This window comes from Coregonus clupeaformis, unplaced genomic scaffold (genome assembly GCF_020615455.1).
Source record: "Coregonus clupeaformis isolate EN_2021a unplaced genomic scaffold, ASM2061545v1 scaf1487, whole genome shotgun sequence".
NCBI lineage: Eukaryota > Metazoa > Chordata > Actinopteri > Salmoniformes > Salmonidae > Coregonus > Coregonus clupeaformis.
In genome coordinates this window covers 706-24,332 of record NW_025534941.1, presented here as the reverse complement: position 1 = coordinate 24,332, position 23,627 = coordinate 706, and the positions used below count along the sequence as shown (strand labels likewise).

Here is a 23,627-nt window from a genome sequence, read left to right as displayed (position 1 = left end):
GGTCTGTATGTTAGAATAAAGTTAAACCTACTAAAAAACAGGGCCTATCTGGCTTGGCGTGAGTTGAGTCTCTTAGTGGCATGGATGTAAGCCATGTTTTTGTGGTCTGTCCACAAACGGCAGTTCAGCTCCATCCAGCCAGTGCCGCCATTCTTCCAGTGCTAGCTTGACCGCCAGCAGTTCCCGGTTTCCAACGTCGTAATTCCGTTCTGTGGGTGACAATTTCTTGGAGAAAAAAGCACATGGGTGAAGCTTTTGGTCAGTGGGGGAGCGCTGGGAGAGGACTGCTCCCACACCTGAGTCAGACGCGTCCACCTCCACAATAAACTGCAGAGAGGTATTGGGGTGTATCAACACGGGGGAGGTGGAAAACAGTTCCTTCAAAACCCCTACCGCCTGCTCCGCCTCAGGGGACCACAGAAAAGGGACTTTTGGGGATGTGAGTCTAGTAAGGGGTGCCACCACTTTACTAAAACCCTTAATGAATCTACGGTAGAAGTTAGCAAAGCCCAAAAATCGTTGAAGTTGCTTACGGGTGGTGGGTGTGGGCCATTCCGTCACTGCCCGGATCTTCTCGGGGTCCGCCTTCACCTTGCCCGCTCTCAATGATGAAACCAAGGAACGATGTAGACTGTTTGTGGAACTCACACTTTTCTGCTTTGACGTGCAGCTTATTCTCCAAGAGCCGTTGAAGGACTTGACGGACGTGTGACTCATGCTCCTCGGGTGACTTGGAAAAAACAAGAATATCATCCAGGTATACAAAGACAAAACGGTTCAAAAAATCCCTAAGAACATCGTTCACCATGGCTTGGAATACAGCAGGGGCGTTTGAGAGCCCAAAGGGCATGACCAAATACACAAAATGCCCCAGTGGAGTGTTGAACGCGGTTTTCCACTCATCTCCCTTTCGGATTCTGACAAGGTGATAAGCGTTCCTGAGGTCGAGCTTGGAGAAAACTGTGGCGCCATGCAGAGGTTCAAAAGCTGAGTTGATGAGTGGAAGGGGATACTTGTTTTTAACAGTTATGTTGTTTAAACCCCTGAAATCAATACAGGGGCGTAACGACTTGTCTTTCTTTTCAACGAAAAAGAAACCTGCACCCAAAGGAGACGACGAGGGACGGATTATGCCCGAGGCCAGAGAATCACCAATATACTGCTCCATTGCCTCTCTTTCCGGTCGGGACAGATTGTATAAGCGACTAGAGGGCAAGGGAGCACCAGGAAGCAGTTCAATAGGGCAATCATAAGGCCTATGTGGTGGTAGAGACAGAGCCTTGTCCTTACTGAAAACCTCAGCTAAGTCATGGTATTCTTTGGGGACAGATGACAGATCGGGAGGAGCTGAGGGATGAGTTGGGTTACACTTAGTGGGGGGAACCGCTGACCTAAGGCACTCTGAATGGCAGTTAGTGCTCCAACTGAGAATGGTGTGACGTGTCCAATCAATTTGTGGGTTGTGAAGAGCCAACCAGGGGAAGCCAATGATTAGGGGGGTAGCTGAGCCAGACATAACTCTTAACTGAATGCTTTCACAATGATTGCCAGAAATCACTAGGGAAACGGGGGTGGTTTGATGAGTTATCTCTGCGAGGAGGCGCCCATCAAGGGCTGTGACTCGAATGGGGGTAGGTAGTGGCTCCACGGGGATACGAGCTTGTGTAACGAACTGGTGGCTAATAAAGTTGTCTTCTGCACCTGAGTCTATGAGAGCTGAGAGTGGCAGGGAATGACTCTGGAAACGTAAGGTTACAGGTACTTGTAATCGGGGAATGATGGGTTCAGGATCTAACTCTGGGCTCGCAAGTAGACCCACCGTTACGAGCGAGCCTTGTCTTTTGGTCGCTTAGGGCATGTAGCCAGAATGTGTGTGGCGTCTCCACAGTACAGGCACTCACCCGCCTGGAGGCGCCGTTGCCGCTCTGCTGGAGGTAGTCGAGCTCGACCCACTTGCATTGGTTCCTCCTCTGTGCTCGGGATGAGATCAGGAACAAGAAGCTGCCGGCTCCGGGGAGGCGAGACTCGAGTGGTTGAAGGCTGGGGAACTCGTCCTCCTAGATGTGGCCGACCGCCTCTCTCCCGACGCCTCTCCCGCAACCGGTTGTCTAGCTTAATGGACAGGGAAACGAGAGAATGTAAATCATGTGGCTCATCACGAGCAGCCAGTTCATCCTTAATGGCTTCATTCAAACCGTTTAGAAATGCTCCTTGAAGTGCCACATTGTTCCACTTGGAGTCCGCTGCCAAAGTCCAGAACTCAATAGAGTACTCAGCCACACTGTTAAAACCCTGCCTCAAATTAAAAAGTATATTGGAGGAATTACCCACATGGTCAGGATGGTCAAAAACAGTCTTCAATTTAGCAGAAAAATCAGCAAAAGTCAATCCAGTCAAAGTTTGATTTGAGCACACAGCCTCAGCCCAAACCAGAGCTCTCCCTCTTAACAGCCCCAGAACATAATGTACCTTAGAGGAATCAGTAGAAAACGACAGTGGTCTCTGCTGAAAAATCAAGTCACACTGAAGCAAAAATCCCCGGCACTTGTCCAATTCTCCATTGAACGGTTCAGGGGGTTCCCGATGGAACGAAGCCTGCATAATGTCAGAGGAAACAACTTGGGGTGCATCAAACTGGGGGTCAGAGAGAGATGGAGAACTGATAACAGACAATTTAGAGACTTGTGTTGTTAACTGAGTCACCTGGTTCAGCAGTTGATGATTATTTTCCAAAAGAGTCCGAATCAATTGGTCATGCTGTCCTAGCAACGTTCCTTGAGCCTGGATAGCTTGTTGGAAGCTGTCTTTGTCTGCACCGTGCTGTTTCTCTGTTGGGTCCATGGCCAGATCGTTCTGTTACGCTATGGTTAAACCCAGCACTCAGAGAAACAAAACACGACTAAGGGAGTGGAAGAAACAAAAATTATTTTAATAAAAGTTCAATTTGTCTTAGTCCAAAAACAACTGAAGAAAAGGAACAGAGTGGGCTAGTCGGCTCCGGAGGAAGGAGAGGCTGAGGCAGGCAGGCAGGCAGGCAGGCAGGTTGGGAGGTATGTCTGAACTGAAGACAAAACAAACGACAGGTTAAGGAGAGTAAAGAGCCAGGCTGAAGACAAAGACAATTTAACTCTACTGGTGAGCCAAGTTACCGCTCTAGTAAGAACAACGATCTGGCGCCGGTGGAGAGCCACGCCCAGGAATTAATAGTGCAGGTTGATGAGAGAATAGGATGCAGCTGCGTAGGCAGGAATCACTGGAAACAACCCGCAGCTGCACAGGAGAGGCAGATCCTGAGCACGCCCCCCGATCCACTCCAGACACACACCGGCAGACGCACCAACATAATGGGGACAAACACACATACAGATACAACAGACAAAGAGGGGACAAAACAAGGAGGAAGGGAAACAGAAAAGGGAGAGACAAGCTGCCCACATAACATGTCCACAACCTCAAACAGTCACACTCCAAACTCCACTATGGCCAAGACCAAAGAGCTGTCAAAGGACACCAGAAACAAAATTGTAGACCTGCACCAGGCTGGGAAGACTGAATCTGCAATCGGTAAGCAGCTTGGTTTGAAGAAATCAACTGTGGGAGCAATTATTAGGAAATGGAAGACATACAAGACCACTGATAATCTCCCTCGATCTGGGGTACCACGCAAGATCTCACCCCGTGGGGTCAAAATGATCACAAGAACGGTGAGCAAAAATCCCAGAACCACACGGGGGGACCTAGTGAATGACCTGCAGAGAGCTGGGACCAAAGTAACAAAGCCTACCATCAGTAACACACTACGCCGCCAGGGACTCAAATCCTGCAGTGCCAGACGTGTCCCCCTGCTTAAGCCAGTACATGTCCAGGCCCATCTGAAGTTTGCTAGAGTGCATTTGGATGATCCAGAAGAGGATTGGGAGAATGTCATATGGTCAGATGAAACCAAAATAGAACCATTTGGTAAAAACTCAACTCGTCGTGTTTGGAGGACAAAGAATGCTGAGTTGCATCCAAAGAACACCATACCTACTGTGAAGCATGGGGGTGGAAACATCATGCTTTGGGGCTGTTTTTCTGCAAAGGGACCAGGACGACTGATCCGTGTAAAGGAAAGAATGAATGGGGCCATGTGTCGTGAGATTTTGAGTGAAAACCTCCTTCCATCAGCAAGGGCATTGAAGATGAAACGTGGCTGGGTCTTTCAGCATGACAATTATCCCAAACACACCGCCCGGGCAACGAAGGAGTGGCTTCGTAAGAAGCATTTCAAGGTCCTGGAGTGGCCTAGCCAGTCTCCAGATTTCAACCCCATAGAAAATCTTTGGAGGGAGTTGAAAGTCCGTGTTGCCCAGCGACAGCCCCAAAACATCACTGCTCTAGAGGAGATCTGCATGGAGGAATGGGCCAAAATACCAGCAACAGTGTGTGAAAACCTTGTGAAGACTTACAGAAAATGTTTGACCTGTGTCATTGCCAACAAAGGGTATATAACAAAGTATTGAGAAACTTTTGTTATTGACCAAATACTTATTTTCCACCATAATTTGCAAATAAATTCATACAAAATCCTACAATGTGATTTTCTGGATTTTTTTCCCTCATTTTGTCTGTCATAGTTGACGTGTACCTATGATGAAAATTACAGGCCTCTCTCATCTTTTTAAGTGGGAGAACTTGCACAATTGGTGGCTGACTAAATACTTTTTTTCCCCACTGTATACTGTGAACCACAGAGAGATCCGGTACAAGCCAGCACATTATTTTGACCTTGTCCTCACAGTGATGACATTGCTGACATTGGCCCCCATAATAGATTTACCATGAGATATTAGAGACACATATTTCACTCAGATTACACAGACCAACAAATAATTAGAAAACAAACCACATTTTGGTAAACTCCCATATCTATTGGGTGAAATCTACAGCGTGCCATCACAACAGCAAGATTTGTGACCTGTTGCCACAAGAAAAGGGCAACCAGTGAAGAACAAACACCATTGTAAACACAACCCATATTTATGTTTATTTATTTTCCCTTTTGTACTTTAACTATTTGCACATCGTTACAACACTGTATATAGACATAATCTGAAATGTCTTTATTATTTTGAAACTTTAGTGAGTGTAATGTTTACTGTAAATATTTATTGTTTATTTCACTTTTGTTTAATATCTACTTCACTTGCTTTGGCAATGTTAACATATGTTTCCCATGCCAAAAAAGTCATTTGAATTGAATTTAATTGAATTGATATGTGACCTGGAAAATAAGATGTGAATGAACCCGATTCCAGCTCAGTTGTTTTGTGGATCCATGCCACAGCGTGTGACGTGTCATATATTGTGACTGGCTGTGACAGTTTAATGGATTGAGTCATGTTAAAAGTGCTGCCGTGAGCCAAGGCTCTTGGGCGTCTCAGGCAAGCTCCTGTCTGTGGTGATTAAACTACTTTGTGTGAACAGCCTGAGTCGTTGAAAGCACCATTAAAATGTCTTGGATCAAGAGTTAATGTCCGAACCTCCGAAGGCCCTGCCAAAATATGTTAAATATGTGACAATGACAGTTTTATCATGTCAGTTCACTCAACTGTTTAATGACGTCTGGCAGTTAACAGTATCTCAGAGGCCTGCAACTCCTGTTCTGGACAGCCCATCCGCATGGTATGCAGGCTCATATTACATCCCAGCACTATGTCCCTCAGAAACAAAAACACAGGTCAGATATCATGCCAGATCTTTGCACATTAAAATAACTTGAATGTCATAAATTCTTAGTCTGCATGGTGTGAATGTTCTCTCCACCCACAAACATGCCAAGTTAATATCTTCTGTCTAATAACAGTGGCATCGGTGCCAGATTTAGTCTGTGTGGAAATGTTGGCAGATATACCAAACAATAAACCTTGGCTGACGTGAAGACGAGAGCACAGTCCAAGAAATGAAAAGGCGTTGATGGTCCTTCCAGATGGTCAGTCCAGTCCAGCCCCCTGCTCAACTAGTGCATTAAGCAGCTCCCCGCTATGGGGCTTCTTGTTGTGCTGGGTGGACACTGCTCACAAAACAAACAGGGTGTATTCAGGTGAAATGTTCTGAACGTTGCTGATAGAAATGTATTGAATAGAGCTGACATGATTCTCTATTCTATCTGACAGACAGTCGTATCTATTCTTTAAAACACATTTCTGTCTGAACGTTCTGTATGGATTCACCCTATTGAACATTCATTTAGCTGCACCATATTAGACACAAAGAACAACTGTTTGAATGTAGAGGTTTTGAAACAGAAAAGATGTGATCGACATTGAAAGCTGTGAAATGTCTGACTTTAAAGAAGACCTTGCTCAGATACATGTATTAAAAATCATTTTAACCAACGTCTCTGCTGATGGTGGCTCCTTCACAAGTTGCTAGAGCTGTCTTTTAGAAAGATATTACAACTGTGATGTGAAGGATTAATTAAAATGGAAATGGAAAGTAATCTGTTACTTTATTGTAATTATCCCCTATTAATTTTATAGCAGTTTTATTAAAGCCTGCTGCCAAACGGTTAACTTCAGAGTGTAATAGAAGTTTGAGGCAGCTATATTGCTGTCAGAAATATGAGTGGATGAGATGATTGAAGCACTGTAATGATGTTATGTAAGCCTTAAGAATCCCACTGGATGGTTTTAGCCAACTGAAATGTGAGACCAATAAAAGCCCCTGCAGCATCTTCAATAGATCAGACTGTAGATAAATAACTACACAGTTGATTGAACACTTTGATGAAGCTGTAATTGAAAGCCTAAATGTTTCTGTTCCAGCTTTTAAATATTTATTTAATATGGTTTCACCAGGGTGATAAATCACAAGCATGAGTTGACTGAGGACACAGTTCAGATGTGTTGACAAGCAAAATAGAAAAACATGGGTCAAAATACACATATTAAGTTGTTGATAAAGATTAATATAACTCAACTAAATAAGGTCAGATTATTATGAAATGTTTTTAGTGGTAGTGGGGTAACATGGACTCCATTACAGTATTTGAGGTCAATGGTAGTAACATTGGAGTCAATCTGATAACTCAAACTTTTGATACTGTCATCATTATTAGTAATGACATCTCTTACTGATGTTAATTCAATTCAATTCAGAGACAAATATGAAATTAAAAAGTCATGTAATGGGAGTGTTTGCGCTTCTGGAAGTTGGTGGCGCTAGTGAGACACAGAAATACAGAGGTCTCTCATCCGATCCATTTCCTTTACCAGAGTGGTCCATAATTAACTTTTGCTTGGTTGGCACTTTCAACCAGATATAAGCAGGCTGAGACCCCAGCATCCATAAGTCAGATACCTTCCTTCTCTGTGGTAAGACTCTCCGCCTCCTTAGATGTTTCCATTTGTATCATTTTTTTGTGCTCAGCATCTGAGTCAGTAGCTAACTGCACTGTTGGATTTGACTTCTGGATTTACTTATTTACATGTCCCTTGTCAGATTTTACAATATGCAATCAAGTGGCATTCATTTAAAATGTTGTTTTGGGGGGAAAAAAAAGTTATTTGCTTTAAATGTGTTTTACTTCAAACCTGTAGCTTTTATTTAGGGTCAAATGTAGTGCTCCTGCTGTTTGTAAATTGAGGGGTGGTCTAGAATGTAACTGGGTTTTCAGGGGTATTTATTTGAATTCTTGACAGAATGTGTAGTAAAGTGAGTTGCCAATAGGAAAATGAATGTTACAAGTTGCACCTGTAGTTGAATTGGCCGTAATGATTGTGTTGAATGATGCCATTCAAAGCGGTTTTTGTGCGTATTCACAACACCCTAATGTTTCCCATGGTCCTCCAAGAAGTACAAATTCATCTGTAGGAGGGGAAAAAGAAGGTGAGACATATTTTGAGTCTTCATAAGAAAAGTGACAAATGTTCTGTGAGAGATACCACTCACAGCTCTGTTGACTGGGGAGGAAGCACCACAGAGTCAATCATGTTTCTTGTCTCTTTCCTAGTGATCCGTCACCATGAGTACGGACGCGGAGATGCAAATCTACGGCAAGGCTGCCATATACCTCCGTAAGCCTGAGAAGGAGAGGATGGAGGCACAAACCGCACCGTTTGATTCAAAGAACGCCTGCTATGTGGCAGACACCAAGGAGCTGTACCTTAAGGGTCTGGTCACTGCAAGGGCTGATGGGAAGTGTACTGTAACAGTCACGAATCCTGACGGCACTAAGTGTCACGATCGTCTGAAGAAGCGGACCAATACGCAGCGCGTGGAGTGAACATGATGACTTTATTTAATAAAGCAACCACGAAAAAACAACAAATGACGATAGTGAAGTCCTCTGTAACACTGACAGAAACATGGAACAATAACCCACCATGCCCACAGGAAAACATGCAATATAAATATGGCTCCCAATCAGAGATAACGAGCCGACAGCTGACACTCGTTACCTCCGATTGGGAGTCATTGACTACAACACACCACCTAGAAATATAACCCATAGACCTGCAAACATAGAAACACACCCAACAGAACTACCAACATAGAAAAACACCCAAATCCCCAACAAAACAACATACACTCTAGCTCACATACAAAAGTCCTAGAGCCAGAGTGTCACAGTACCCCCCCCTAAAGGTGCGAACTCCGGGCGCACCAGCCCACAGTCTAGGGGAGGGTCTGGGTGGGCGTCTGTCCACGGTGGCGGTTCTGCTCCTGGTCGTGGTCCCCACCCCACCTTAGTCACCAGCTTCCCTAGCCTCCTCCACATTACCCCCCCCCAACTAAACCCCACTGGGTTAAGGGGCGGCCCCGGACTAAGGGGCAGCACCGGACTAATGGGCAGTACCGGACTAAGGAGCAGTACCGGACTAAGGGGCAGTACCAGGCTAAGGGGCAGCACCGGACTAAGGGACAGCACCAGGATAAGGGACAGCACCAGGCTACGGGGCAGTACCGGACTAAGGGGCAGTACCGGACTAAGGGGCAGTACCAGGCTAAATGGCGGATCCTGGCTGGCTGGCTCTGGCGGATCCTGGCTGGACGGCTCTGGCGGATCCTGGCTGGACGGCTCTGGCGGACCCTGGCTGGACGGCTCATGGCTGGCTGACGGATCTGGCTGCTCATGGCTGGCTGACGGATCTGGCTGCTCATGGCTGGCTGACGGATCTGGCCACTCATGGCTGGCGGAAGGCTCTGGCTGATCCCGTCTGGCGGAAGACTCTGGCTGCTCCTGTCTGGCGGAAGGCTCTGGCTGATCCGGTCTGACGGAAGGCTCTGGCTGCTCCTGTCTGGCGGAAGGCACTGGCTGATCCTGTCTGGCGGAAGGCTCTGGCTGATCCTGTCTGGCGGAAGGCTCTGGCTGATCCTGTCTGGCGGAAGGCTCTGGCTGATCCTGTCTGGCGGAAGGCTCTGGCTGATCCTGTCTGGCGGAAGGCTCTGGCTGATCCTGTCTGGCGGAGAGCTCTAGCGGCTCCGGTCTGGCGGACGGCTCTGAAGGCTCATGGCAGACGGGCGGCTTTGCAGGCTCAGTACAGACGGGCAGTTCAGACGGCGTTGGGCAGACGGGCAGTTCAGACGGCGTTGGGCAGACGGGCAGTTCAGACGGCGTTGGGCAGACGGGCAGTTCAGGCGCCGTTTGGGCAGACGGCCGGTTCAGGCCCGTTGGGCAGACGGCAGACTCTGGCCGTCTGAGGCGCACCGTAGGCCTGGTGCGTGGTGCCGGAACTGGAGGTACCGGGCTGAGGACACGCATCTCAGGGCTAGTGCGGGGAGAAGCAACAGGGCATGCTTGACCCTGGGGACGCACCGTAGGCCTGATGCGTGGTGCCGGAACTGGAGGTACCGGGCTGAGGACACGCATCTCAGGGCTAGTGCGGGAAGCAGCAACAGGGCATGCTTGGCCCTGGGGACGCACCGTAGGCCTGATGCGTGGTGCCGGAACTGGAGGTACCGGGCTGAGGACACGCATCTCAGGGCTAGTGCGGGGAGTCGGAACAGGGCATGCTGGACCCTGGGGACTCCCATAACGCCTAGTGCGGGGAGCCGGAACAGGGCAGGCAGGGCTGTCGACGCACACCGTATCCTTGGTGCGTGGAGCAGGAACAGGCCGGGCAGGGCTGTCGACGCACACCGTATCCTTGGTGCGTGGAGCAGGAACAGGCCGGGCAGGGCTGTCGACGCACACCGTATCCTCTGTGCGTGGAGCAGGAACAGGCCGGGCTGGGCTGGCGACGCACACCGTGGGCTTGATGCGTGGAGTAGGAACAGGCCGGTCCGTACTGGGAACACACACCACTGGCTTTAACTGGGGATCAGGAACGGGCCGGACCGGACTGGTAACACACATCAGTCTCTCACGCCGTGCCGCAACAACTTCCCTTCCTCTACTCGCCAATGGCTCCCGTAATCCGATAGCCTTCTCTCCACGTCTCCCTGTGGCAGCCTCCTACTGCCCAGCCGCCCAAGCCATGTGCCCCCCCCCAAAAACTTTTTGGGGTTGCCTCTCGTCCTTCCAACGATGATGGCCCTGCTGACGCCGTTGCTCCTCTCTCGCCAGGGCCTTGATCTTCCCCCCAAGGTCCCTTGCCCCCGAGCATGTCCTCCCAGGACCACGATTTGCCCACCTGGGCCATCGCCAGCCTCTCGATCTCCTTACCAGGCGCTTCCTCCCATGTCCAGCTGTCTTGCTCCTGGACACGCTGCTTGGTCCTTCTATGGTGGGTTTTTCTGTCACGATCGTCTGAAGAAGCGGACCAATACGCAGCGCGTGGAGTGAACATGATGACTTTATTTAATAAAGCAACCACGAAAAAACAACAAATGACGATAGTGAAGTCCTCTGTAACACTGACAGAAACATGGAACAATAACCCACCATGCCCACAGGAAAACATGCAGTATAAATATGGCTCCCAATCAGAGATAACGAGCCGACAGCTGACACTCGTTACCTCCGATTGGGAGTCATTGACTACAACACACCACCTAGAAATATAACCCATAGACCTGCAAACATAGAAACACACCCAACAGAACTACCAACATAGAAAAACACCCAAATCCCCAACAAAACAACATACACTCTAGCTCACATACAAAAGTCCTAGAGCCAGAGTGTCACACTAAGGAGGTAAGCCTGATTGGTGCAATTACTCAATTTCTTGAAATAAACATCAAAATTATCCAAACATGCCAACAGGCAAAATGAAATCAGTAACAAAAGATAGATTGAGAAGGATTCCTCTGGTTTTTTTGTAAGCAGAATATAACCTTCAAACACATACATTTTATCGCTGCTAATTACAAATGTATATGGACTAGTTAAGAATCACCATGTATGTGTCAGTGGGTGATAACAAAGTAGTTGGATTAGATGGGGGTATGCAGTTAAAAATATATATTTAAAGATTGGACTCGTATTTAATGATCAAAAAGTATTCAGTCATGTATATTTTTGACGGTTTCAGGCAGGAAAAGAGTTCAAAGACGCAGACGTCTACCAGATGAACCCCCCTAAGTACGACAAGATTGAGGACATGGCCATGATGACCTACCTGAATGAAGCCTCTGTGTTGTATAACCTCAAAGAGCGTTATGCAGCATGGATGATCTATGTAAGATACCTGCATAAACACACACACACACACATGAACATGAGAAACACACACACATACAGTACTACACATAAATGAATGGTAGAAACCAAAACATACCAATACAGTAGACCTACATTAGTATACCATAGTACACCTACATCCTCACATAAATCCAGGTAAAAGTCAATCTGATTGAGCTAATCCCCTAATTTAATTGAATCCCTTTCATCCAGACCTACTCTGGGCTCTTCTGTGCCACGGTGAACCCCTACAAGTGGCTTCCTGTGTACGACATGGAGGTTGTCAACGCCTACAGAGGGAAGAAGAGGATGGAGGCTCCACCCCATATCTTCTCCGTCTCTGACAACGCCTTTCAGTTCATGCAGATTGGTACGAGCTCTCATGGATGGATGGATGGATGGATGGATGGATGGATGGATGGATGGATGGATGGATGGATGGATGGATGGATGGATGGATGGATGGATGGATGGATGGATGGATGGATGGATGGATGGATGGATGGATGGATGGATGGATGGATGGATGGATGGATGGATGGATGGATGTCCATAAGTGCATGTTTTATGTACCTTTATTTAATCAGGGAGTCACCATTGAGACCAGTGTCTCTTTTACAAGTGAGCCCTGCATATACAATTTAATAAAATACGTCAAAATCAATTACAATATAAAACTATAGGTTACTGAGCAAGCAATGCGGGGGGCAGCACACTTGAGCAGACCCAGCTCCAATTGGTCAGCCCCTGTGGATATCTAGGTATCTATAGAAAGTAAGGCATCAAGGACTTATTTTTCTGTGATTTACTGAAATACAAAATGTTGACTACCGTTTTCAATCTGCAAAATGTCTGAATCAGCGTTCAGCCCACTCTCAGAGATACAAGGGTTAGATGCTCTTTCAAAAAAGATAGCCAGCTGAAATAAAAAGACGATTAAATGCATCAATGATAGCATTTTTGTCCGTAATGGGGCCAGAGTCTGAATGAATTTGTTGGGTCAGAGAGGAGGAAGTGCAACCCATCAGAGATTTGACAGTTTTCCAGAATTTAGCCGGGTTCCCATTACAATCAGAAAGAGTATTTACAAAATAATCAGATTTAGCTTTCTTGGTCAGTCTTACACATTGAGTCCTCAGTTGTCTAAAAGATTACCAATCCGGGCCTAAGCCTGTGTTCCTGGCCTTGACCAAGGCAACAATTCTCTTATGAATGACTTCAGATGAATCAGTTTTGAAGGGGCAATGATTTTCTACAATAGTATTGAAGATATTTGGAAAAAAGCTTAAAGACAAATCAGGTTCAGGGATAGCTGAGATACAGTCAAGGTCACTCAATTATAGATCATGTAAAAAAAGCTTGTTCACTAAAGTTTTTTAAGTATTTCTTAATGATTACACGAGGCTTAGATTTATAGATTTTCACATTACTGACACAGAAAAAACGGGGAAATGGTCACAAAAATCCTGTGGGAAAACCCCACCAGCAACATATTCATCTGGCGTTATTGTGAAAATAAGATAAATCAGGGTAGATTTCGATGGATCTTTAGGATTTGGCCGTGTAAGCTCAGTTATCAGCTGAGACAGGTTTAGCTCAGAGCAAATATATTTCAGTGTATCTGACACTGGCATCCTCCAGTCAATAAAATCACCCATCATAAATAGTTCAGATTGACCACACTTAGATACCAATTCAGATAAATTGTTAAGAGCACATGAGAGAGCCGAGGGAGGGTGATGAACTCCCATTAGTGTCAGCTGGTTATTATGACCAAGGCCCACGTTAAGAACGAGACAATCAAACTGCTTAGGGACAGAGGTAGCAAGAGATACAGAAACATTTAAATTGTCCTATGTTGATATGGAGTTGTCGTTCCTCACTGTCTTGGCATTACCGTAAGCTTCCAGCAGAGGGTTAGCTGCGTTGATCAGATTCTTAAGAGGCCACTGATGGAGACAAACACAAGTTGCTCAGAATCTGGTAAAGTGGTCAAGTTAGTTTTCTCGATTGCTTGAACACTTTTCTTGAAACAGGATTCACAGGTGGAGAAAAAGTTTACACAGCCAAGAAAACTGGAATGTGTTAAAAAGCCACAACCTTCCTACATTTTGCTGGGGTCAACTTCCTTCTTGGATCTCAAAGTCCATAAGTGGTTATGGATGGATTAATGGATGGATGGATTGATGGATGGTTGATGGATGGATTGATGGATGGATTGATGGATGGATTGATGGATGGATTAATGGATAGATTGATGGATGGATTGATGGATGCATGGATGGATGGAAGTTAAAATATGCTTTAGAGAGTTATCTACTGTTTTCTAGTCTAGGTTGGAACAGTTTGCTGGTAATATCTGATTTCAGTAACCTTGAATGAAAATTTTTCCTAAATGAAATTCATAATGATGCTATGAATTCAATAATGTACCCAGAATGTTGCTCGAGTATGATAAGCAATATGTTTTTTGGTTACAGACCAGGAGAACCAGTCCGTCCTGATTACGTGAGTTGTGTACTAAAAATCTCACTTGAGAAAGTGTTTCTACTGCAATATGTTGGGTCACTTGGGTGTGATGAAAATATATGACATAATGAATGGATTAGGCTATGCATAATAATAAGTTGATGAGTGGGAATATTTGTTGATGATTTACTTATGTAAGAAACCAGGTCAACAGTGTATTTTTCAATGCTATTTCTTAGTGAAAGCTAAAACTAAAACCCCTCTTTCTCTGTCATATTAACCAGTGGAGAATCCGGTGCAGGAAAGACTGTCAACACCAAGCGTGTCATCCAGTACTTCGCCACCATTGCAGTTTCTGGTCCCAAGAAGGAAGCAGAGCCAGGCAAAATGCAGGTAGGTTTTACCTTTCTAACACATTTCAGTTTGGTGGGCTGTGTTCAAGCGATTGAGAAAAACTAACTTGACCAGTTTCTGAGCAACTTGTGTTTGTCTCAATCAGGGGTCTCTTGAGGATCAGATCATTGCAGCTAACCCTCTGCTGGAGGCTTACGGTAATGCCAAGACAGTGAGGAACGACAACTCATTGTAACGATTCCGGCAGTCTGAGTCGGGTCCTGTCTGGGGACTAGTGTTTTTGTTCGTAGTCTCCAGTTTCCCGAGGGTTCGGGAACGCTCCGGGGAGCCGCACCTGCATCCCGTCAGCAATCTGCACACCTGGTCCTCATCATCACCCTTTTTAGGCTCTGGCCAAACATCCAGTTCCTGCCGGATCGTTAGCCATGAACAGTAGGTGTTCTGTGTATCAGTCTAGAGTTTCTAGCGTGAGTTTTGTTGTTTTGTACTTTGTTGAGTTTTTGTGTCCTTACCTCCGTTTTTGTTCCACCTGCAGTCACACGTCCGGAACCTTCACCCCACCTCTGCCTGATGGTCGGCGGCTGCCGAGCCATCACTGGACCTAGTACTGCACCCCCAACTACTCATCCACGCCGCCCGCTCTGTCCCTGGATTATTCTGCACCTTTTGTTGTTATCTAAATAAACCCTCACCTTCGTTCAACTCTCCTTGTCCTGGTCTGCTTCTGGGTTCTGGCTGAGGGAACTGTGACAGAACGATCCGGCCAATTATGAACCCAGCGGACCTGGACTCTGTTCGCCATGCCCTTACCCAGCAGGAGAAGATGTTGGGCCATCATAGCATGGTACTACAGGAGATCGCGTTGTCCGTTCGGAACCTTTCTACCGGCCTGACGGAGGTCCAGAACCAACGCCAGTGTCCGGTGGAGGACCCACTACCGGTTTCACCCATCTCGCCTGCCGCTTCTGAAGTTGTGTCCCGCCGTGAGCCCAAGGTTCCGACGCCGGACAAATATGAGGGGGAGCTGGGAAGATGCCGTTCCTTCCTTATGCAGTGTGGATTAGTGTTCGATCTACAGCCCTACTCTTATGCCACTGACAAGGCTAGGATAGCCTTTTTGATTGAGTTGCTGCGTGGTCGAGCGCTGGAGTGGGCTTCAGCCGTTTGGGAACGACAGGATCCCTGCATGGATTCATACCAGGGGTTCACGGCCGAGATGAGGAAGCTCTTCGACCATTCCGTCCGAGGGAGGGACGCAGCTAGGCGTCTGTTTTCTCTTCACCAAGGAACTCGCAGCGTGGCCGACTTCGTGATCGAGTTCAAGACGTTGGCTGTGGAGAGTGGGTGGAACGAGGAGTCTTTGCAAGCGGCCTTTTACCAGGGCCTGTCGGAGCAGCTCAAGGATGAGTTGATCTCCTATCCGGAGCCTAGTGACCTGGACAGCTTGGTAGCCTTGTCTATTCGGGTGGATAATCGAGTCCGAGAGCGAAGGAGGGAGAAGCAATGGGGTCCGTCCAATCGATCAGCTTCTCAGTTCCCAGTCGGGTCGGGCGGTGGACCAGAACACGTCGATCATTCTCCACCACTAAGGATTAGTGGAGAGGACCTCTCTCCCGATTCTGAACCCATGCAAGTGGGGCGGCACGGGTTAACCAAGGAGGAGCGTCAACATAGACGTAAGACCAACTGCTGCCTCTACTGTGGTCGCTCGGGACATTACATCTCCACTTGTTCCCGGCGGTCGTCAAACTGCCCGGCTCGCTAAAGTTGGGAGGACTTTTAGCGAGCCAGTTTCAACCTCTCAGTACCTCTGTCAGACCCCGCTTCCCGGCTACCCTTGTGAACAGGAATCAGAGCTTAGCGCTTAACGCTTTTATCGATTCAGGTGCCGATGGAAGCTTTCTTGATGCCGAGTTGGTGGAACAGCTGGGGCTTTCCAAGGAGCAATTGCCGGAAGCCATTGAAGCGACCACTCTGAACGGCAGTAGTCTGGCACGTATCACGATGAGGACTGAACCGGTTAAGATGCGGTTGTCGGGAATCATTCTGAGATGATTTCATTTTTCATTCTGCCGTCTTCCCATGTTCCTCTGGTCCTTGGATACCCCTGGCTGAAGGAACACAATCCCACGTTCGATTGGGTGACGGGCAAGGTAACGAGTTGGAGCCTTGATTGTCATGCTAACTGTCTCAAGACTGCCTGCCCCCATTCGGTTCCCAGTCAGGTGATTGAGGCTAAACCCCCAGATTTGTCCCTGGTTCCCGAGACATATCACGATTTGGGGGAAGTTTTCAGTAAGCAGAAGGCTCTGTCACTTCCTCCCCACCGACCATATGATTGTGCCATCAACCTGGTCCCTGGAGCTGTCTACCCCAAGGGAAGGTTATACAGTATCTCCCGACCTGAACGTGAGGCGTTGGAGACCTACATCAAGGAGTCCCTAGCTGCTGGTCTCGTTCGTCCCTCGTCATCACCCCCTGGGGGCAGGATTCTTCTTTGTGGGAAAGAAGGATGGCTCTCTTCGACCGTGTATTGATTATCGGGGGTTGAATGACATCACGGTCAAGAACAAGTATCCCCTGCCCTTGATGAGTTCTGCCTTCGACTCCTTACAGGGTGCTACGGTGTTCACCAAGCTAGACCTACGCAATGCGTATCACCTGGTCCGGATCAGAGAGGGGGACGAGTGGTTGACGGGTTTCAATACACCGATGGGTCACTTCGAGTATCAGGTGATGCCGTTTGGACTGACCAATGCTCCAGCGGTATTCCAGAGTATGGTGAACGACGTCCTGAGAGATATGATCGGTCTCTTCGTGTTTGTTTACCTGGATGACATTCTGATCTTCTCGAAGGAACCTTCCGACCACGTCCAGCATGTCCGGCAGGTTCTGCAGCGATTGTTGGAGAATCGCCTGTTCGTGAAGGCCGAGAAGTGCGAGTTTCACGCCCACACTACATCCTTTCTCGGGTACATCATCTCCAGGGGTGAGATTAGGATGGATCAGGAGAAGGTTAGAGCGGTTCTGGAATGGGCCCAGCCCGGTACGAGATTGCAACTCCAGAGATTTTTGGGGTTTGCGAATTTCTACCGCAGATTCATCCGGGATTACAGCCGTGTGGCCGCTCCATTAACTGCCTTGACTTCCAGTATCAGGACCTTCAAGTGGAATCCGGAGGCGGATCGAGCGTTTCTGGATTTGAAGAGGCGATTCACCAACGCACCGATTCTCTCTCAACCGGACACGGCCCGTCAGTTCGCTCGTTGAAGTGGACGCGTCTGATGTGGGAGTTGGCGCCATCCTGTCGCAGCGATGCTCCACGGACAGTAAACTCCATCCCTGCGCCTACTACTCTCGTCGCCTTTCGCCTGCAGAGAGGAATTACGATGTGGGTAACCGGGAGCTTCTCGCGGTGAAACTTGCCTTGGAGGAGTGGCGCCACTGGTTGGAGGGGGCGGAGCAACCGTTTATTGTCTGGACTGACCACAAGAATCTTGCTTACGTGCAATCGGCTAAACGTCTCAACTCCCCGTCAGGCCAGGTGGGCGTTGTTTTTCGGACGATTCAAGTTTGCCCTGACGTTCCGACCTGGATCTAAGAACGGCAAGGCGGACGCCTTGTCCCGGATGTTCTCCAAGACGGAGGAGAGTGGGTCCAAGACCGAGACTATTCTCCCCCGGAACTGCGTCGTGGGAGCAGTGATGTGGAAGATTGAGGAGGAGGTGCTGGCGGCCCTTCGGACTCAGCCCGGTCCCGGTAACGGTCCACCCGGTCGGTTGTTTGTGCCTGAGTCGGTTCGTCCTGCTGTCCTCAAATGGTCCCACGCCAGCAAGATGGCTTGTCACCCTGGCGTGGCTCGGACAATGGCGTTTCTTCGCAGACGTTTTTGGTGGCCTGCCATGGCCGAGGATACTCGGGGTTTTGTTGCTGCCTGTCCAGTGTGTGCGCAGAATAAGAGTACCAATCGGCCCAGCTCTGGACTACTTCACCCCCTTCCTATTCCCCGGCGTCCATGGTCGCATCTGGCCCTGGACTTCGTCACGGGGTTGCCCGCTTCTGAGGGGAACACGGTCGTTCTGACTATCGTGGACAGATTCAGCAAGTTCGCCCACTTTGTGCCTATTGCCAAGCTTCCCTCTGCCTCGGAGACGTCCGAGATCCTGGTTAGGGAGGTTTTCAGGGTCCACGGTTTGCCCAGTGATATCGTTTCCGACCGTGGTCCTCAGTTTACCTCTGCTGTCTGGAAGTCCTTCTGTTTGGCCATTGGAGCTACAGTCAGTCTCACATCTGGTTTTCACCCCCAATCCAATGGTCAGGCGGAGAGAGCCAACCAGAAGATGGAATCCACGCTACGCTGTCTGGTCTCTTCCAACCCCACCTCCTGGGTCTCTCAGTTGCCTTGGGTTGAGTATGCCCACAATACTCTCCCTACATCTGCCACTGGGATGTCTCCCTTCCAGTGCCTGTATGGCTACCAACCTCCCCTGTTCCCTTCTCAGGAGAAGGAGCTATCAGTGCCTTCTGTTCAGGCTCATATTCGTCGTTGCCACCGGACCTGGCATCGGGCCAGAAAGGCACTCCTTAGAGGTTCGGATCGGTATCAGCTCCAGGCGAATCGTCGCCGGATCCCCGCTCCCACCTATACCATCGGAGATAGAGTTTGGTTGGCCACACGGGATCTTCCGTTACGGACTGAGTCTAGGAAGTTGTTACCGAAGTTCATTGGTCCGTTTGTGGTGGAGAAGGTGATCAATCCGGTGGCAGTTCGACTCAAACTACCGAGGACGCTCAGAGTCCATCCCACCTTTCATGTCTCCTGCCTCAAGCCTGTCTTCCTCAGTCCTCTGTTGCCTCCTCCGCCTCCTCCTCCTCCTCCTCGGATGATCGGAGGTGGTCCTGCCTACACGGTGCGTCGCATCATGGATTCCAGACGGCGGGGCCGGGGTTTCCAGTATCTCGTGGACTGGGAGGGGTATGGTCCTGAAGAGAGGAGTTGGATTCCGCGGCGACAGGTCCTAGATGCTGACCTCATCAGGGATTTCTACCGCCTCCATCCTGGCGCTCCGGGAGGTCCGCCCGGTGGCGTTCGTCGGAGGGGGGGTACTGTAACGATTCCGGCAGTCTGAGTCGGGTCCTGTCTGGGGACTAGTGTTTTTGTTCGTAGTCTCCAGTTTCCCGAGGGTTCGGGAACGCTCCGGGGAGCCGCACCTGCATCCCGTCAGCAATCTGCACACCTGGTCCTCATCATCACCCTTTTTAGGCTCTGGCCAAACATCCAGTTCCTGCCGGATCGTTAGCCATGAACAGTAGGTGTTCTGTGTATCAGTCTAGAGTTTCTAGCGTGAGTTTTGTTGTTTTGTACTTTGTTGAGTTTTTGTGTCCTTACCTCCGTTTTTGTTCCACCTGCAGTCACACGTCCGGAACCTTCACCCCACCTCTGCCTGATGGTCGGCGGCTGCCGAGCCATCACTGGACCTAGTACTGCACCCCCAACTACTCATCCACGCCGCCCGCTCTGTCCCTGGATTATTCTGCACCTTTTGTTGTTATCTAAATAAACCCTCACCTTCGTTCAACTCTCCTTGTCCTGGTCTGCTTCTGGGTTCTGGCTGAGGGAACTGTGACACTCATCTCGCTTTGTAAGTATGAAGGGCATACTGTGAAAGTGACCTTAGATTGGAAACATTTATTTCAGTAGTTCCCTTTTGTTATATCAATAGATGTCCAACATTCTGTAACATTTAAAGGGTCTATCAAAGTTAAATGTTAGATGTATTTAGTTGACCTATTTCTAACCCCCATGCTCTACTATAGGGTAAATTCATCAGGATTCACTTCCAAGGTAGCAAACTGGCTAAAGCTGACATTGAGACCTGTGAGTTGATTAGGATTTTTTCTCAATGCTTTACTAAATTCACACAGATTTTTTTTGGGAGATCATAATTCTCTAATTCTCTCTCTCTCTCTCTCTCTCTCTCTCTCTCTCTCTCTCTCTCTCACTCTCACTCTCACTCTCACTCTCACTCTCACTCTCACTCTCACTCTCACTCTCACTCTCACTCTCACTCTCACTCTCACTCTCACTCTCACTATCTCTCTCACTCTCACTCTCACTATCTCTCTCTCTGTCAATCTCTCTCTCTTTCTCTCTCAGACCTGCTAGAGAAGTCCAGAGTGTCTTTCCAGCTTCCCGATGAGAGAGGCTACCACATCTTCTTCCAGATGATGACCAATCACAAACCTGAGATTGTTGGTATGGCAAAGTAGAGTTACGATAGATTGCCATAGATTTTCTATTATTACTAAAATTACTGAACATTCCGGTAACTTTGATCAATTACCGATAGCTTTGAAACCTTAACAGTGATATGGTTGAATCCATCTATTGAGTAAAGGAAGGAGAGATACTGTAAAGGTAGGACAGCACAATTCTAAGAGATTTAACTGACAAGACATTCTCCGTTGTCCATAGAAATGGCGCTCATCACCACCAACCCCTACGACTTCCCCATGTGCAGCCAGGGTCAGATCACCGTGGCCAGCATCAACGACAAGGAAGAGCTGGATGCCACAGACGTGAGTCAAACAAAGGGTTAACCAAACTCTAGATATGGAATGGGTAGAACCACCATACACAATGAATGCACTGTTCAATTCCAACTTGGTAGCAGCTGGGAATTTTCATGTATTTTTTTCGTCAGATTCTAAATGCCTTGTGTTAGTTAGGCATGAGCCTCAAGGCATTCTTCATGACTTCACACTTCACCTTGAGGCACACACATGTAAGACATCCACAAGAGAGGGCCACTAAGTGCCCTGTGAAACTGTGTAAAACTCCTTTTGTGCTGTCATCTACTAGTGTTGGCCAAGCATAATCATGTGGCTCTGTGAAAGCCAGTCAAATATATCCATCCCATTTGTTCTGGTGAGAGCACAGAACTGTAGTGTACTGTAAGTGAGCAAACTACCGTTCAGTTCATCACTGTTGTACTTCCTGTCTAATACCAGGATGCCATTACAATCCTGGGCTTCAATAATGATGAGAAGATTAGCATCTACAAGCTGACAGGAGCTGTATTGCACCATGGCAACTTGAAATTCAAGCAGAAACAGCGTGAGGAGCAGGCTGAGCCAGACGGCACAGAGGGTGAGTCCCACTCATTCCCATTCCCAGTCCCAATCATAGATATACAATATGTAAAGCATTAGTCCCATTCCCAGTCCCAATCATAGATATATAATATGTAAAGCATTAGTCCCATTCCCACTCATAGATATACAATATGTAAAGCATTAGTCCCATTCCCAGTCCCACTCATAGATATACAATATGTAAAGTATTAGTCCCATTCCCAGTCCCACTCATAGATATACAATATGTAAAGCATTAGTCCCATTCCCAGTCCCACTCATAGATATACAATATGTAAGACAGACAGCGCCTCATCAAAGACCGGGCAGGAGATCATTTATGGAGACCGAATTCCAACCTCCAGAAATGATTTGAAATGATGAATGTGGGTTCAAATCAAAACCTAACCCATAACAAACTTGGCCAAACCCTTTTGTCAGTGTGACATCAGAATCAAGTGATCTTGTGTTCCTGAGTCTGTTGTTGTTGGTTCTCTCTCCAGTGGCTGATAAAATCGGCTACCTGCTGGGCCTGAACTCAGCTGAGATGTTGAAGGCCCTCTGCTACCCCAGAGTGAAGGTCGGCAACGAGTATGTGACCAAGGGACAGACTGTGCCTCAGGTAAGGCGGCCAAACACAGCATCTACCATTTTCTGAGCACCAGAAATATTTTGGTGATTAGTGCATTGCTTGTTTTGAATAGTGATGTCTTCTCACCTTCTCACTATACATGGTCAATGTCTCATGTATTCATTTGAGGTATTATCATTGCAGGTTAATAACTCAGTCTCGGCTCTGGCCAAGTCCATCTATGAGAGGATGTTCTTGTGGATGGTCATCCGTATCAACGAGATGTTGGACACCAAGAATCCAAGGCAGTTCTATATCGGTGTGCTTGACATTGCTGGGTTTGAGATCTTTGATGTGAGTATGAGACCAGAACAAGACAATTAGTTGTGATTGAGAGGGATTACAGCCCTGTATGATGAAATGATCCCTTTTGAAATTCCATCAACAGTACAACAGCATGGAGCAGCTGTGCATCAACTTCACCAATGAGAAACTGCAACAGTTTTTCAACCACACCATGTTCGTCCTGGAGCAAGAGGAGTACAAGAAGGAGGGAATCGTCTGGGCCTTCATTGACTTCGGCATGGACTTGGCTGCCTGCATTGAGCTTATTGAGAAGGTAAACTGTCTGTCAGGATTGTAATGGACCACAACAGCAAAAGCTCATAGAGAGCGCTGTGTGAGATATTATCACAGTGGTAGAACGTATCTGACTGTTGAGAACTCTGTATCCTATTATGTGCCCCTAATTGAAGATACTCTGATAATAGCATGCTTGATAAAGGAATATATGTGATCCTAAATGTAAATATCACTAATTTGATATACTCTTTTCGTAAAGCCATTGGGCATCTTCTCCATCCTTGAAGAGGAGTGCATGTTCCCCAAGGCTTCAGACACTTCCTTCAAGAACAAGCTGTATGACCAGCATCTTGGGAAAAACAAGGCGTTTGAGAAGCCCAAGCCTGCTAAAGGCAAGGCAGAGGCCCACTTCTCCCTGGTGCACTACGCCGGCACAGTGGACTACAACATCACTGGCTGGCTGGACAAGAACAAGGACCCCCTGAACGACTCAGTTCTTCAGCTGTATGGGAAGTCCTCAGTCAAACTTATGGCTACCCTGTATGTCGCTGCCCCACCTGAGGGTAAGACTAGCATCACATCAAAATATTTAATTAAGAACTAGTTACAACTCAGACCCACATTTTCTTTAAAGGGTCAATCTGCAGTTGCTACATCCATTTTTGGACGACATTCATTCTTGAAGAAAATAACTTTCTTGAAGAACATCAGCTTAGTTCAACTGTCGTACCACTTCAGAACCCAAAATAGAAGCTTGTTTTACTCCAATGTTTGTAAACAAAGTATAGGTAAACAAGCACTTTATAGCCTCAAAACATGGTTAAAACTATCATGTTGATATCATGGATGGTCAGTCCTTGTGTACATAGCTCTGCCTATGAATTTGAGTGGTTACATTTCTCTAGCCCC

The 23,627-nt window shown here is 47.6% G+C and overlaps 1 pseudogene; it reads left to right on the top strand.

Annotated features, from left to right (window-relative positions):
- The first annotated feature begins 7,823 nt into the window (after nt 1-7,823).
- Nucleotides 7,824-23,322, top strand: LOC123487136 (annotated as a pseudogene).
- Nucleotides 23,323-23,627: the final 305 nt, after the last annotated feature.